The sequence below is a fragment of the Clupea harengus genome, chromosome 11, assembly GCF_900700415.2.
Source record: "Clupea harengus chromosome 11, Ch_v2.0.2, whole genome shotgun sequence".
NCBI lineage: Eukaryota > Metazoa > Chordata > Actinopteri > Clupeiformes > Clupeidae > Clupea > Clupea harengus.
In genome coordinates, this window is record NC_045162.1 from 2,414,777 (window position 1) to 2,430,317 (window position 15,541).

A 15,541-nucleotide genomic window follows, 5' to 3' on the forward strand; every position below is an offset into this window, starting at 1 on the left:
GAGGAACTAGACAACAAGACACAGGTGAAACAAATCAGGTAAACAAACAGGGTGATGATTGGGAACAGGTGAGGGGTGGAGACACGGACAAAGACAGAAATCTCATGGCATGACAAAACAAACACAAGAAGCACATGACAAAATAAACAATAGGTCTCGTAGCACACATGTCAGTTTTTGAGCACAAGAGGGCAGGTATTCAGCATTTGTCTCTGCAGTGCTTCTATGACATTAACACAGGTTTCACATTTCCTATGTGAAACTTTGAGGAACCAAGCCTGCAATGCTGAAGTCCAGTGAGTTCCCTGTGATACTCTGACACATAGTTCCCTTCTCCTGTCAGGAAACATCAGGCAGGTGTTCTAGTGCCTCTGCTCAGCTTTACATCTTCAGTGTTCATGCTGTTTTAGGTTAAAGTACCGACTGTCCCTGAGTTAGAACAGGATCAGAGAACTTAGAACCGGATCAGAGAACTTAGAACAGGATCAGAGAACCTGGCTCCGTCGGTTTGAGCCAAACCAGCTGAATGGATCTGCACATCTCACTTATCCTGTGTTTACTCTCAGCTCTTGGTAAGAGACATTCATTTCATGGTGTGACAGTGCAGAGATAAGGACTTTGTGTGAACTCACTCATGCCTCATAGACTTAGTCTATACCATTTTTATATCATTTTATATCATCTTATACTGGACTATAAGAGAACTCCCAATTATTTTCTGATTGGCTAGTGAGAATGAGCACATTTTAATAGTAGAGCACTCACTTATTTGTTTACTTACTTATTAAAATACATTATTAAGCAAAAGTCATATCCTATTTGTAATGGTGATGTATTCATGTGATATGTTCATATTCATGTCCCTCAGGATTCTGCTCGTGCCAAAAAGAGTTACTACTGAATGGACCTCTGGATGGAGCAGTAGGATGGAGTGTGGAGTTCACCCTCATTAACCCACCATCTCCACCACCTATAAGATTCACCTGGAGTTTTAGTGGAAATACAATCGTTAATTCCTTCAGTGGTGGAAATGAAACACATGTTGATTATGAAGACATAATCTCTGTGGACAAAACCACCGCTTCACTGGAGCTCAGGGGGCTGACTCACAAGGACACTGGGCTGTACACTGTGAGCTTCATCATCAGGGGTGTAGAATACCGGGGAGGCACATCACTGACAGTGTTTGGTACGTACACTCTCTATTATTTATGTCTACGAGGTCATTTACATATGGAATGTTTGCACTAAACCATCTTAGTGTGTTTGTAGAATTTGGAAATGTAAAAAACTATAATGTTTTCTAAATACCAGTGCAGGAAACCACAACTGGCCAAAAACACTAATCCTTGTATTTTCCTCTGGTAAACGTGTCCGCTGTTTCACTTTGAATTTCTAAATTCTATTTTCTTTCAATTTTTCACCCACTGTTAATCTGCAAAGTATATCAAAATTGGCATTTGATGGATCGATTTTAGCCTTTTGGTAATTGTAACCTTATCAACATTTGAACGTTCTCTAGCGTATTAATATGGACATTGAGATAAGGTCACAGCTATGGGTAAATTAGGGGAATACAATAATCTTGATACCGTATCAGTCAATCATGAGTGAGGGCTGGGACACTCCATTTAAAATAGCATAATTAATGGAAGGAGGTACAGGTCTTGGCTAGTCCAGGTCCAGTGGGCTCTGAGTGAAACCCTGCTGGGTAGAGAGGGACCAGAACTCAGACTGGAGAACGTTCAGGCCAATCAGAGCGGTGCCTACAGCTGTCGGGCCTATAATAGTAAAACCCATAGGTCTATAACATCATCACCATCAACAAAGGTTGGTAAGCCCAAAGAAGAGTCATTCAACTGGCATCTTTTGACAAAGACAGTCACCTCTGTCCATTTTGCCTTCAATCATCTCCATAATTGCTGTCAATCTCAATCTCTGTTGTTTATCATATGCCAGTCTAACCTGAACTGAGGAGTAGCATAAGATTCCTCTGATGCACATGGGGATATACGTGTGTTTCACATAGTTCCTTTAAATCAACCAAACTCATCTGTGTTGAACTGGACCTGTCACCAACAGCAGATCATCTCAGTGCTTTTGGAGTGCACAATGCTGTTAGGTTTCATTTCCAGGTCTAGCAGCAAAACTATTTCCTCACATCAGAGCCTTTAGAGGTCAGTTATGAGGTTTGCTCTTACTTGATTAGCGTGAGTATTAAATCTTACGGTCACACCGGCCCTCTCTGGTTAAGACCACCAACGCCTGATGTTTAGTCTTCTGTGTATTCCTATGGTAGGGCAACAAAAGGTTATTGGTATGGAAGGTCCAGGTATTTAACATGTTTATGTCTGTGCATCCATTTCCTCATCTCTCTGTCTGTCTCATCATGTACGGTGCTGTTAAGAAAATCACCTCTCATCTCTAAAGTGATTCATTATCTTTATCTCTCCATTCTCTCCTATTAGACACCACATCTGTTTTTACCACTTTCCTCTCCATTTCTCATGCTTCAGTCTTACTTTGTCACACTGTTCACTCTGCACCTCTTTCAGTCTCCCCCTGCCAAATGTTTCACAGAGCTGAATAGGTAAACTATTAATCCTCTCTTATCTTATCAATATACTGTATTATACCAGTAAGAAGCAACATTCCTGCTCAGAGGTCATTTCTGCTTTTGGTTAATAGCTTGATTATCAAATTATAGAACAAAATGACCAATTAGCATCACTTAATGCAAATGAACAGGCATGCACTAGATGAAGGGACTTTACTGCCAGAACTGAAGGGATGGGCTGTATTGGTTTAGCTGTTGAGTTTTCAATCAGCTATATTCCAATTAAATTGCTGGCAATTCCCATGAATATGAATCAACAGTTTCAACAGGTACAATTCCTTGTGTCAGACCTGAGGCTGCAACAACCCGTACTGAGTTTAGAAATTGAGAAGTTTTTCTTGTGAATTCAGATATTGAGGAAGAAATTGATTTGAGTCATGTGGGTCTATAATTTAATGAATGACTACTCTGTTGTCATGGCGTCCACCCTATGTTATGGTATTTCACACCTTCCATTAACATGACAAATTATGTTCTTCCTTATAACTAGAGTGTGTTTTAGCTTAGAGAACTAATGTAACGGGAGCAAATGTCATTCATTTGAACACATGTTTGGGGGCGGGACAGCCGATATCGTTCTGTATGTTTGCTGTGTCGGTGTTTGTGTGACATCTCTCTACAGGTGTTCCTTATCTGCGGGCTGATTTGACCACCTACGGGATTGGCTGGGTAAAGGCATAAGAACAAACCAAGATCTCCTCTCAAGGCTCGCACCCGACTACGGACAACAACGGTTTCAACACGGAGGCGAGATCCGGAGCCAGCTGCTCTCTTCCCCGAGTCCTGAATGATCGGTCAGCACGGTGCCTCCAAGCCTCACCAGATTGTTCAACGCACTCAACTCCACGCCATAAAGGGAAGTAGCTCCGCTATTGCTGTATGTGTGTAAGAACAACCCCAACCGTGATCATTACATTCTTTGTGTTTGATTTTACACCTCCTGCACTTCCCCAGCACACGGAAGAAGCAGACGCCATCAGCAGTGTGGACGACTACTCCGAGACGAACTATTGTTGGTGCGGATTATAGTTTCCTGCTTCCCCAGCCTGAGCTGGGCTGCTAGGACACGGGGGAACAACGTCAGTGCCTCGTAGGCGGGGCCGACAGGCTCGCATCTGTCCCTCAATCTCCTCCTGGACTTCGGTTGGCTAGGCCGTGGGTTGGGCCGTGAGTACTGTCGAACGGTGATTGGCCTTCGAGCCCGTTCCCCCGTTAGAGTAGGGAATTGTGTATTTTAAATTGTGGTTAGACTTTCCACTGGCTGCCCGCAGTGTCACCATATTTATATTGATTATCTTCATACCTAGGGCTCTGTGTTGTCATACTATGTGGTGATCTTACCTGTTGGCTCATTTAGCCTCCAGCTGTTTGCATGTTGCACATGCTATTATAGTGCCAGATTGTTTGCATTCTTTGCACGTACGTTTGCAGTGTCATTGTTTACACGTTTGCACATACAGTTACAGTGTTGACCTTCCTTGTAATTTGCACATAATGACTGCCGTGTTGTATTGTTTGCATGTTTTGCACAGACTGATCTCAGTGGGGATCACTGCTTAAACTTTGCACATCTTGACGTTTACCACTATAGGGTTACTACATGGTCGGTTAGATTACTATAGCCCTCTTTACAGGTTTGCAGATAATACCCATTTCCACTGCCGGCGCCTAGTCTAGCCACCCTGTTCTAACCGTGAATTGATGAGTTGTCTTTTTGTGTTTTTTCATCTGCTAGTATTTTATAGGATGACGGTTTCCTGTTTTAAACTTTGTTAATACCAATAAAACCTTTTTCATAAATACATTGTTGGTATTGTTGTGTATTCAAGGGTCTAACGTTTTAACCTGTCCGGTTACACTAACACGTCTTCTCATGAATGCAATCATTTTAAAAGCATTATTTCGAACAACCCACAAGGCAAGAAGTCTCTGCATATGTGGACATTTCAAACAATTTGACCCTGGTAGTCATTTACTTCTGTTCCCTTTTTTTCCACTTCACACAGAGAGAATCTCTGGTGCTGCCATGACAATCACTGGTGGCGTCCTGATAGCAGGTGAGAGTTCTGTCATCATCAGAGAGTGGAGAAAGGATGGCAATCCTCTGCATGGAGTTAACATTGATGAGCTCAACAGAACAGTTTCCATCAGCCCAGTAAAGAAAGAAGACAAAGGAAGCTACACATGTCAAGTCAGCAACCCTGTCAGCTCTGAGACCGCTTCTAAAGGACTGATTGTCAACTGTGAGTTCAGCATGTTTTGGACTGATTCAAGCTATTACACGTGTATTAAACTTGGTTGAAATGTGTTTTGTTACTGGCTAATATCTGTGGTTACAGACGGACCAGAGAAAGTAAACATTACGGGAGAAGGAGCCATAGAGATCGGTAGTCCAGTTCATTTGACCTGTACTGCTGAGTCCTTCCCTGAGAGCACCTACACATGGGCATTTAATGGGACAGAAACAAGTGTGACTGGAGCTTCATACATCAAAGAGCCGAGTGAATATGAAGACAGTGGAACCTACACCTGCACTGCTCTGAACAGCATCACCAAACACACAGACAATGCAGTTTTTGAACTGTCTGTCAAAGGTAATACATTTTGAAGAGACCTGGGGTGTCTATCAGAATGCTATGATATACTAGTTCTTCATGATAATTATGTGCACAAATAAATATTTGTATATGAATATATCCACAAATAACACCAGTAACAGAATGCCCCAAGTAACTTGTTTTACAGAAAGTGATTTTAGCTTCCTGGCTAGTAACATGTCTCTTTTGCACAAGGTTGCAGGTTAAATCCTACTGTGGAATTGTGCTTCACAATGCAATTAGCAGTGGTTTCTGAGACACAGACTGGAAGAGATGTTTAGGAGGGTTAGTTCATCTGGTTTCTGTGACACAGACTGGAAGAGATGTTTAGGAGGGTTAGTTCATCTGGTTTCTGTGACACAGACTGGAAGAGATGTTTAGGAGGGTTAGTTCATCTGGTTTCTGTGACTCAGACTGGAAGAGATGTTTAGGAGGGTTAGTTCATCTGGTTTCTGTGACACAGACTAGAGGAGATGTGTAGGAGGGTTAGTTCATCGCCGGCCAGATGGGCAAAACCATGAGTCAGACCAGACACAGGATGATGAACCTTTTTGAAATTTAATTTGAAACTATTATTTACAGAACTTTTTCCTTACTGTCCCTACATTTCGGTCTCTCTGTACCTGGGAGAGTGAAATAGGAGCCAGAACCAGGTCTTTTCAGATGTTGCTGAACAGAACACTTCATATTAATATAATATATAACATATATTTTCTTTACATTTACAGCTTGGAATTTGAGTGGAGGTAGACTTTCATGATGCACACTCTAATTCTCTGAAATACATTTGAAATGTAGTGTCATTCACTGACACAAATTAATTCATTTTGTAAACCTGTAAGAAAATGAATAATAAGCAATGTATGTGTTTTGTCTCCTCAGCACAGGGGTCCCTTGGTGGAGCAGGTGGATTGTCAGATGGGGCTATAGCCGGAATAGTATTAATGATCATCATAGTGGTTGCAGCTGGGATTGGAATTTCCTTCTTTCTAGTGAAGAAAAAAAGGGTGAGTTCACTTTTCCATTAGCTTACACAGCCTGACCACCTGCAGTGTATAAAGTTAAATTGTATCTGAACTATGCTAGTGTATCGCTTGTCCATGACTCACAAAATCAGAACACTTCCATGCATAGAAATGATTACAGTTCCTCCTCATATTCAATCACCCTCTTTTGTAATGCTCTAAAGCACCTTTTCCCAAACTGGGGTACGTGTGACTGGAAGGGTACATAGCTGGAGATTAAATGTCTGAAGAGGTACGCGACTAAAAAGAAAGAAATTTGGCAAATTTTTCATGGGTGCAACCCACGTTTCGTTATGCTGAGACAGCACACATGCCTTTGACACAATGAGTTCCCATGGTAACACTGGCCTGCTAGGCTGCATGGCCCCTCATTGCTGCTTGCAGCTCTACGTTTGATTCATTAATTCTATTGATTCAATTCTATTCTTATTGATGGAGAAGGCACCCAATTCAATTGATTTCATTTAAACAAACATAATAACTTCCTGCAGACGATAGTTTGTGGGATTATTATGTTTAAAAAGTATCAATTTGTATTATGTTTCTGTAATCACCCTTATATATATAAAAAAATCAGGTCCATATTGTGGGATTTTAATGCACATTCGGGGCCTCATTTACTAACAGGATTGCGTCCATTTCAGGCGTAATTTCTGCGGGTAAAGACATAAAACCGTATTTCCAAAGGCGGCGCGCCTCAGTAAAAGCGCAGATTACCGCTGATGGGAGGGTATAAGGGAAAGTGGGTGTTCGTCTCAAAGAGATGGGAGGAGATGCGTAAAGTGGGCCTAATTTTGTATAAGTAACGAAACAAGAGGTGTTTTAGCATGACATATCAGCTGCTAAATGAAAACTTTGTGAGTGCGAGAAATAAAAAAAATACGAACATCACAAATGTTATTTGTTGAAATGTTTATATTTGATATATGATTTAATATAGGCATATAAAAAATCGTCCCACCAGCTAGCTGTTCGGCCAGGTCTTACCCAGAATCGCCTCTCCATGTAGGGTTTAAACTGCATTTCCACCAATCGTTCAAGCACACCGAGTATAGTGCTCGCCTTCTGCATAGGAGTAACACGTATCTATTCAGGAAAAGTACTTGTACTCGAAAGTACACTAACTAAACTAAGTAAATTGTAGAGACAGAGCAGCATATTCATTTCACCTTCCATGTTAACTTTGACGTTATAGCCTCTCGAGCGCAAGCAACCCCCAGTGCCATGGCAACCAAACGTCCCTGTCCACAATTAACGCCTGTTCACAAAGAGTGTCCCCTTCCTAACATTAGATGGAATGTTGGAGAAGTAACGCTGGCATCACGGTGTAAAAAGGATGAAATAACAATCACAGAACAGAAGGGAAAGGCACCCTTACGGTCCTGTTCAACCCTTTAAAAGCAAATATTTTTTGAAAAGCATCGTTTCAGTGTCGGAATACGCCGTTTTAGTGTGGACAGAAGGGCTAAACAGAGAAATATTTATGTGTTTCTATGTTTAGTGTGGACGGGGTCTAAGTTTTCTGTAACCTCGTAAACCAAAAGCTCAAATTCTAATTCTAATTCTAACTCTTCCACCATGGTGGCAGGAATATGTATCCATTCTCTCCTATTTTAGTGGTGCGCTATTAACACTAATGGGTTAGGCGCTGATTACGCGACAAGGTTCTAAATACCACGGAAAATGCGGAAAAATACCGTGCGGTATATGCGGTTTGGCAAAGGCGCAGATTAAGCTGCGGTCGCAATGTTAGTAAATGAGGCCCTCAGTGTGTAAAATGAATTTGTAATTTTTGTCTCAAAGAGATGTACTGTCCTTTAGTGATTGCTTTTTCCTTCTGTATGTCTGTGTGTGTGTGTGTGTGTGTGTGTGTGTCTGTGTGTGTGTGTGTGTGTGTGTGTGTGTGTGTGTGTCTGTGTGTGTGTGTGTGTGTGTCTGTGTGTGTGTGTGTGTGTCTGTGTGTGTGTGTGTGTGTGTGTGTGTGTGTGTGTGTGTGTGTGTGTGTGTGTGTGTGTCTGTTTGTTTGTGTGTCCTGTCTGGACCCTACAATAACAGGAGTTTGCCTGGAGACCCTACAAGAAAAGGTTTTAGTTGATTGTGTGACATTACTCATTTTGTCTCATGCACGATAATCACAAGCTTTTTGTCATTCATATTCCCTAATGTTTGCAGTAATACATCTAATTTGTCTCTCTCATTCAGATGAGGCAGTCTATGAAATACCTGTGAGTTAAATCAATTACAATTATTATTCATTAAATAATTCCACAATTTCATCCAAGTATTTTAGTATACCTGGTGTATAAATAGTATACCTGGTAAATATGGTTGATTTCCTGGATGTGGAACCCATGCCTTTTGTGTCATCACTATGAACACATTAAGCCTCACATAATACTGTATGTGAAAACATTATCAGGAATGAAATTCCCTTGGATTTAATCATATTCACAGCCTTTCTGATTCATATCATTACAGTGAGATATAAATTAAATATTTATGCTTTAAAATGCTCTATGTTGTTCTGGTTTACCCAAAAGGACAACCATACCTATGCAAATACTATGAGAAACCCAGAACTACTGGATGGACCTGCTCAGGTGACACCCAATTCAGCTGGTAGAAATCCTCAGCAGGCACTCAGACCATGCAGCAGAAAAGGTGGTGACTCAACATCAAGCATCAACCAACATCAAGCAGGTCTGAATCATAACTGAGGAAAATTAAACTGCAATCACATTATTTTACACTATTATGTTTCAGCTGTCATGGTACTGCAAAGCAATACAGTCACCAGCTTTCAAGCTTTCTTCAGTAGAAAGTAGAATTAATTTCAGTTGACAAATAATGTGAACACTTTCAGCGGAAAAAGAAATATAGACATAAAGACACCATAAATGCCAATAATGTCATGAAATAGGGTTTGGACATCATGTAGGGACATTCAGTTGAAAAGGAAATCTTAAACAAAGAAGTCATAAACACTAATCTCAAACAAATGAATGTTTCAGGCTTGGATGGTAATGTTTATGAGACCCCTCTACCTGTCCACTCATTTCCTTCTACAGTGAGTACACAAATGCCTTGCACTTTTGAAATCAGTTTGTTTTCATTTGCAACTTCAGAATCATTTCAGACCCCAAAACAGAATATGCTTGATTGAGTTCTACCATTCACCTTTTGTTACTTTATCCAATATGTATCTGACCAGGTCTATGAAACCATAATAGGAAAACCTGAGTGACAGGCCTATGACCTCTACCAGTGTGACACAAACATCAACGGAGACAGTTCATTTCAGAGGAGGACTGCTGGTGGTGTCATCATAGCACCGAGTTTGCCTTGTTAAAAGTATCCAATGACCTGCTCCTCTCCGTTAACTCCGGTGACTGTTCTGATTCTTCTTTGACCTCAGTGCAGCTTTTGACACTTTTGACAACATTTGAATTGACCATCTTCAGTGTGGGGTTGTTGTTAGTGGTACTGCCTTGAGCTGGTTCTCATCCTACCTCAGCAATAGAAGTTTTGCTGCGGGGTCCCACAGGGTTCCATCCTAGGTCCCATCCTGTTTTCTATTTACATGTTCCCCCATGGTCAAATTATTCAAAAGCACAACATCTCATTCCATTGCTATGCAGCTGACACACAGCTTTATCTCCCCCTGAAACCTAGAGGCCGGCGAAATCTAAACAGTCTCTTGGACTGCCTTTAGGACAGTAAGTGCTGAATGGCACAAAATGTCCTACAATTAAATGAAAATAAGACTGACGTTATATCATTCGGCCCCCCTGACTCCATCAAACTGACCACCAGCAGCCTAGGCAATATGTCCCAAGTCAGAAATCTTGGTGTGATATTTGATTCGGCCTTTAGATTTGACAAACAGGTCAATGCAGTAGTTAAAGCCAGCTTCTTCCAACTTCGCACCATTGCCAAAATCAAGTCTTTCCCTTCACCCAAAGATCTTGGGAAGGTCATCCACGCCTTCATATCCTCCCGGCTAGACTACTGCAATTCCTTATATATTGGAATTAGCCACTCGTCCCTGTCCCGCCTACAACTAGTCCAAAACGCCGCTGCCTGGCTCCTGACCGGTACCCGGAAAAGAGACCATATTAGCCCTATCCTGGCCTCTCTCCACTGGCTTCCAGTGCGGTTCAGGGTTGATTTTAAGGTGCTCCTGTTCGTTTTTAAAGCCCTGAATGGACAGGCCCCTTCCTATATCGCACACCTCTTAACCACTTATTCCACCGCCAGGCCCCTCAGGTCGTCTAATTTAGGGCTCCTGGCAGTATCCCAATCTAAGCTTAAATCCAGGGGTGACTGTGCTTTTGCTGTTGCATCCCCTAGACCAGTGGTTCTCAAAGTGGGGGGCGCGAACACTCTCCAGGGGGGGCGCGATGTCACAGACGGAGAAAAAAAAAAAACGACCGCTGACCTGTCACTGGTTAGTGACAGCTCCCTCAGTGACGAAATGCAAGGGGCTGGACTGACCCAAACAAATCAAATACGATTTTGCTCCTGATCCACTAATCAAAACGGAGTCTTATCATTTGAACGCGAGTTGCACCCAAGCGTCCGAGTATAAAAAAAAAACGCAGACATGGTAAGCGCTCACCCTGAGACAACACTCTGCAGAGTTTGTTCAATTTCTCTTGTTTCCTCTATCATTCAGATATTCATTGCTTTATAAACAGTCTTTTTAAAGACTCACTCCTTCCTTAGTAATACCTTACTGCACTTGCAGTAGGTCTATTCGTAGCCTATTCTAAGGAGTAATTTGCTCCACAGTCTTTTGAAAAAGCTCGTAGCCCCGAGAGCTAGCCTAGCTAGCTACCTTCTTCCAACTGCAGTTAGCCCTTTTCTCCTTAACATCTACCTTTACATTTTTTGATCATCCACCGTGTTGCAACAAATAAAACACCAGCACTTGAATACTATTTTGTGCTGTCCCTGTCTACATTGTGTACAGTTCGTTTTGTTAGGAATCATTGCCTAGCACAGCCTTATCCATTATTCGTGTGCAAGTTGTTCACAACCACACATACAAGAACACGACGTTGAAATTAGAACTTTATTAACTTCACACACACTGTATCAGCAAACAAACACAACTATGGACACGTTTCTGATTCGTAAAAGTCAGAAAGAGAAGCCTGTGGACTTCTTTAAACATAAACGTGATGGCCTCCAGCAACAACGAACCACCATCTCCAATCAGTGTCTGGAGGCATATTATGTAGTTGCTCATAGAATTGCTAAGCTTGGCAAACCCCATACAATTGCCGAAACACTGATTTTGCCGGCCGCGCAAGACGTGTAGAATAATGACAGGAGCTAAACTCAGCTCAATACCTAATGTAAATATCTCGCTGAATATCAGAAATCAGTTTGGGTCCTACAAAGAGGACTACCGTTCATTCGCCTGAGTTCGGGATCCATTTATCTGCTCAGCATACGAGCTGCCAATAGATATGAAAGAGCAGCTGAAGAGTGACAGAAGACTTAAGCATCTCCCCTCTTTCGTCATTCTGGGTAGCAATGATCAGCTTTGCGACATAGCCTTAAAAATGCTCCTCCTTTTTGCGTCGACATATTTGTGCGAGGCAGGCTTTTCAAGACTGACTGCGCTCAAAACTAAATACCACAATCGCACACAGATCGAGGATGACCTGAGGATATGTTGTTTGTCAAACATTGCCCCAAGATTTGAGGACCTTTGCAGTGCAAAGCAGGCTCATGTCTCACATTGACAGACCTGTAGGTTTTTTTTTGTAAAGATCACAAGAGGCCCATAATAATAACAGTATCCTAATGATAGCAATAATAACACTTATTATTATTATGATAATATGATAATAATAATAATACAATAATAATAATTGGTCGATAATCATTAATTATAATAATAATAACATAATGATGGTGATACTAATGAATAGCCTACTAATAGGCCTACTATTACTGATAATAATAATAATAATAACAATAATAATAATAATAAATAGTTATAATAATTGTCTGTATGGGCCTAACAATAACAATAGCCTAACCTTGACATGTCAGGCCTATCAATAACAGTATGCTATCTACGGTATCTATCTATCTATATATGGTGGTGTAGTTGAGGGCGGTGGCGGCGGGCCGCGGGCGGCCCTGGGGATGGGGGGGCCCCAACTACCCCTAACCAGCTTTGGGGGGGCCCAGCTTGCAAAAGTTTGAGAACCCCTGCCCTAGACTGTGGAACAGCATCCCCCTCTCTATAAGATCAGCCCCCTCTGTTGACTCCTTCAAGTCCAGGCTCAAAACCCACTTTTATTCTTTATTTGGATCCTCCCGATCTGAGTTGGTAATTTGTATATTTGCTTTCTGTGTATATAGATGCTTAGTTGAGTGTTTTGCTTCTGTTTTTCTATTTGATCTTATATTTTATTGTGTTATAATTGTTTTGTTTCTGTTTTCTATTTGATTTGATTTTTTATTGTGATTTAATTGTACTGCACTTTGGTCAACTTGAGTTGTTTTTAAATGTGCTTCATAAAATTTTTTGAATTTGACTGTGAAAAAAAGATTGCTATAGATACTCAAATAATATACTAGATTAAGTCATCCACAGCATGTTGAACTATATAATCCTGTGAGTTTGTTTTCAATAAATATTAATCCTGTAACTGATGTATGCAAAAGCCACGCCGATGCCTACATTACAATATTCTTGTGTTGGAATTACACAGATATTTTGTTATGATGAATAAAGAAGCAAGGTATAAGGACCTTATCTTTTGAGGAGGTGTGTAGACGTGTTTTTGTACCGCCTCACTTTAGTCAGTCATTGACACGTTTGAAGAGTTCAACTGAAGTGGCAATTCACTTTACAGACAGAGGACCAACAGATTCCATGTCAGCAAATAAAGAAACGTACAAAGTCAAGATATCACTCGTACATTACTGATGGACATAGCCTATAAAGTAAAATATAACCCTTCACAGCATTCGAGGGAGAAAATCAACACACTCCTAATCCACATAATGTGTACTACAATACCAGACACCCGCTTGATCTGTGTGTGATCAGAGATAATCCATCATATACTGCATTAACCCATCTACAGCAAGTGGAAATTTAAGATTTATTTTTAATTTCTTGAAACTGATGAATGCAACGACTACATACATGCCTGCATTACAATATTGCTGTGTCAAAGAGTTTTCTGTAATGACAAGTGTAAGGACCAAACTGAGTTTTTTAGTTGGTGCTCGGTTGAAGATGTGTATCACTGCGTACAGCCTAATTTGAGTCATTAACATGTATTTGGAATGTTCAACTGAAGGGTCTGAGAGAGAGGAAATACCTATCTAATCTCACCAAATCAATAATGTCAAAAATCGATGTCACTCACTGATTACTGAGGGGAAATAAAACCTTGTTGGTTTCAGAGGGAGACCCAGTCCAACACTGATCACATGACATTGTTTACATTCCCACTCACCTGCATAAACAGAACAAGGAAATACATGACAGTAAAGTAGTACATTTGGTATCTATTCATTCAGGCCTGACTATGACCTACTGTTTCATATAGCATCATCAACATCAAGTGTCCCTGTGCCCTGACAGACTGTTAGAAACATTACATCATTACAGAAGCATTTAAAGGCTTGTTATCTGCAAAGCAAGTTTAAAGTGATCATATAGTAGAATATAGTTTGTCCTCCAAAGTAGTGATTTATTTCTGATGAGTCGGTGTTTTCTAAAATTGTAATCGCTGCTATAATTAACAATGAAAATATTTTTGTTTGTTTGTTTGATGGTCAGTCATTTCTGTTTAATTATTTTCACCATTGGTGTTTGTAGTATTGACCTATATAGTGGATATGTAGACAATACTTCCACATGGTGGCAAAATACAGTTATTACAGTTGGTGTGAAACAGGCTGGTTGTGCTGGTATCGTTTGAATGCAGGGGCAAGTCAGTAAAAACATAGATATTTCATTCTGACACATTTAGCCAGCTACTCCAGCAAGGCCAAACAGTCTGTGATCTCTTCTGGGTCGTTTTAAGCCAAATCTAGAGAACCCCACACCATAGCAATGTATGCAGACAACACTCTCAACGACTCCCTTACCAAATGACTGGTCCGATATGGATTTGAATATTTCTTTATGAATATTTGTATATGTATTTGATGGATTTATTTATTTGTTAACATTTGTGTGGTTGAAATAGTTATGAAAACCTCAGAAAACATAAAAGTAGCATATTGAAACAACTCAGTAAAAGTAGCATATTGAAACAACTCAGTAAATGTCACCCACGTGAACACATAAGATTTGTTCTCTAAAAGACAGATGGTGTTTCCCCCACAGCACCTCCTACAACCCCAGCACCCTGACACGGCATGGTGAGACTGAACGAGGAGCGCTGTGTGGCTATAGCTCCCCCTGCAGGATGAAAACAGACCTGAACAGGACCAGCATTCGCTGGCTGACCTAATCTCCAGAGAGGGCAAGCCAGAGGAGATACGCTTTTTGTTCCAATTATTCAATTAATAACTCAGTGAAGGCCTGCTATTTACAATAAAAACATTTTAAACGGCAGTTTTAAAAGAGACACAAAAAATACATATTATTATAGCCACAATGCTGTCTTGTTAACTATGGCTGTGTCTGCAGACTGGTTTGAAGATTGTCAGACTCATTTTAAGTCTCAACTCACCTTCTGCTCCCACTGCGGATAGTTGAATTGCCACCACAAGGTCAGAGTCATTCGCTATGTGGCTGACATGTGATACAAGTAGCATCGCCCGTAAGAAGAAAAGGAACATTTTATATTTTCTTGTAACAATATACAATAACTTGTACAAGCCACCTGTCCCCCGTGAACTGGCTGACACTGACTGATTGTGAAAGTGTGCACAAATGTGACAGACGCTCTTGTTGTGTCTGGGGGAAGAAATTGGTGCTTTTCCCCAGATGTATGGGTTTTAACTTTCACTGTTTTTCATTCAGTGTCACTGCTTACAAGTCTGGCCCGTTTTGTTCAAGGCTGCTGCCTATTGCATCTGATTGCATCTGTACCACCAGTGTCATAGGAATTTGGCCCTCTATTGTCAGAAACATGTCAGTGCAGTTGCAAGGTCGGGGCAAACTGTGAATTTGACAGCCAGCTGACGTTGTTGACGTTTGACGTTTGACATTTGACGTTGTTGGTTGTCCACGCGTCCTCCACACGTTTGTCTTCATATTGTAAATTAGATAGAGAGCTGGCCTGTCAGCAGGAGTGGACTACTTCAGCGAGAGC

At 41.0% G+C, this 15,541-nt stretch overlaps 1 protein-coding gene across 3 annotated transcripts in view; it reads left to right on the forward strand.

The window, feature by feature from the left end:
* Window positions 1-15,541, forward strand: part of LOC116217910 (carcinoembryonic antigen-related cell adhesion molecule 5-like) — a 71,484-nt gene that overhangs the window by 31,818 nt on the left and 24,125 nt on the right. The gene's annotated exons all lie outside the window — the stretch shown is intronic.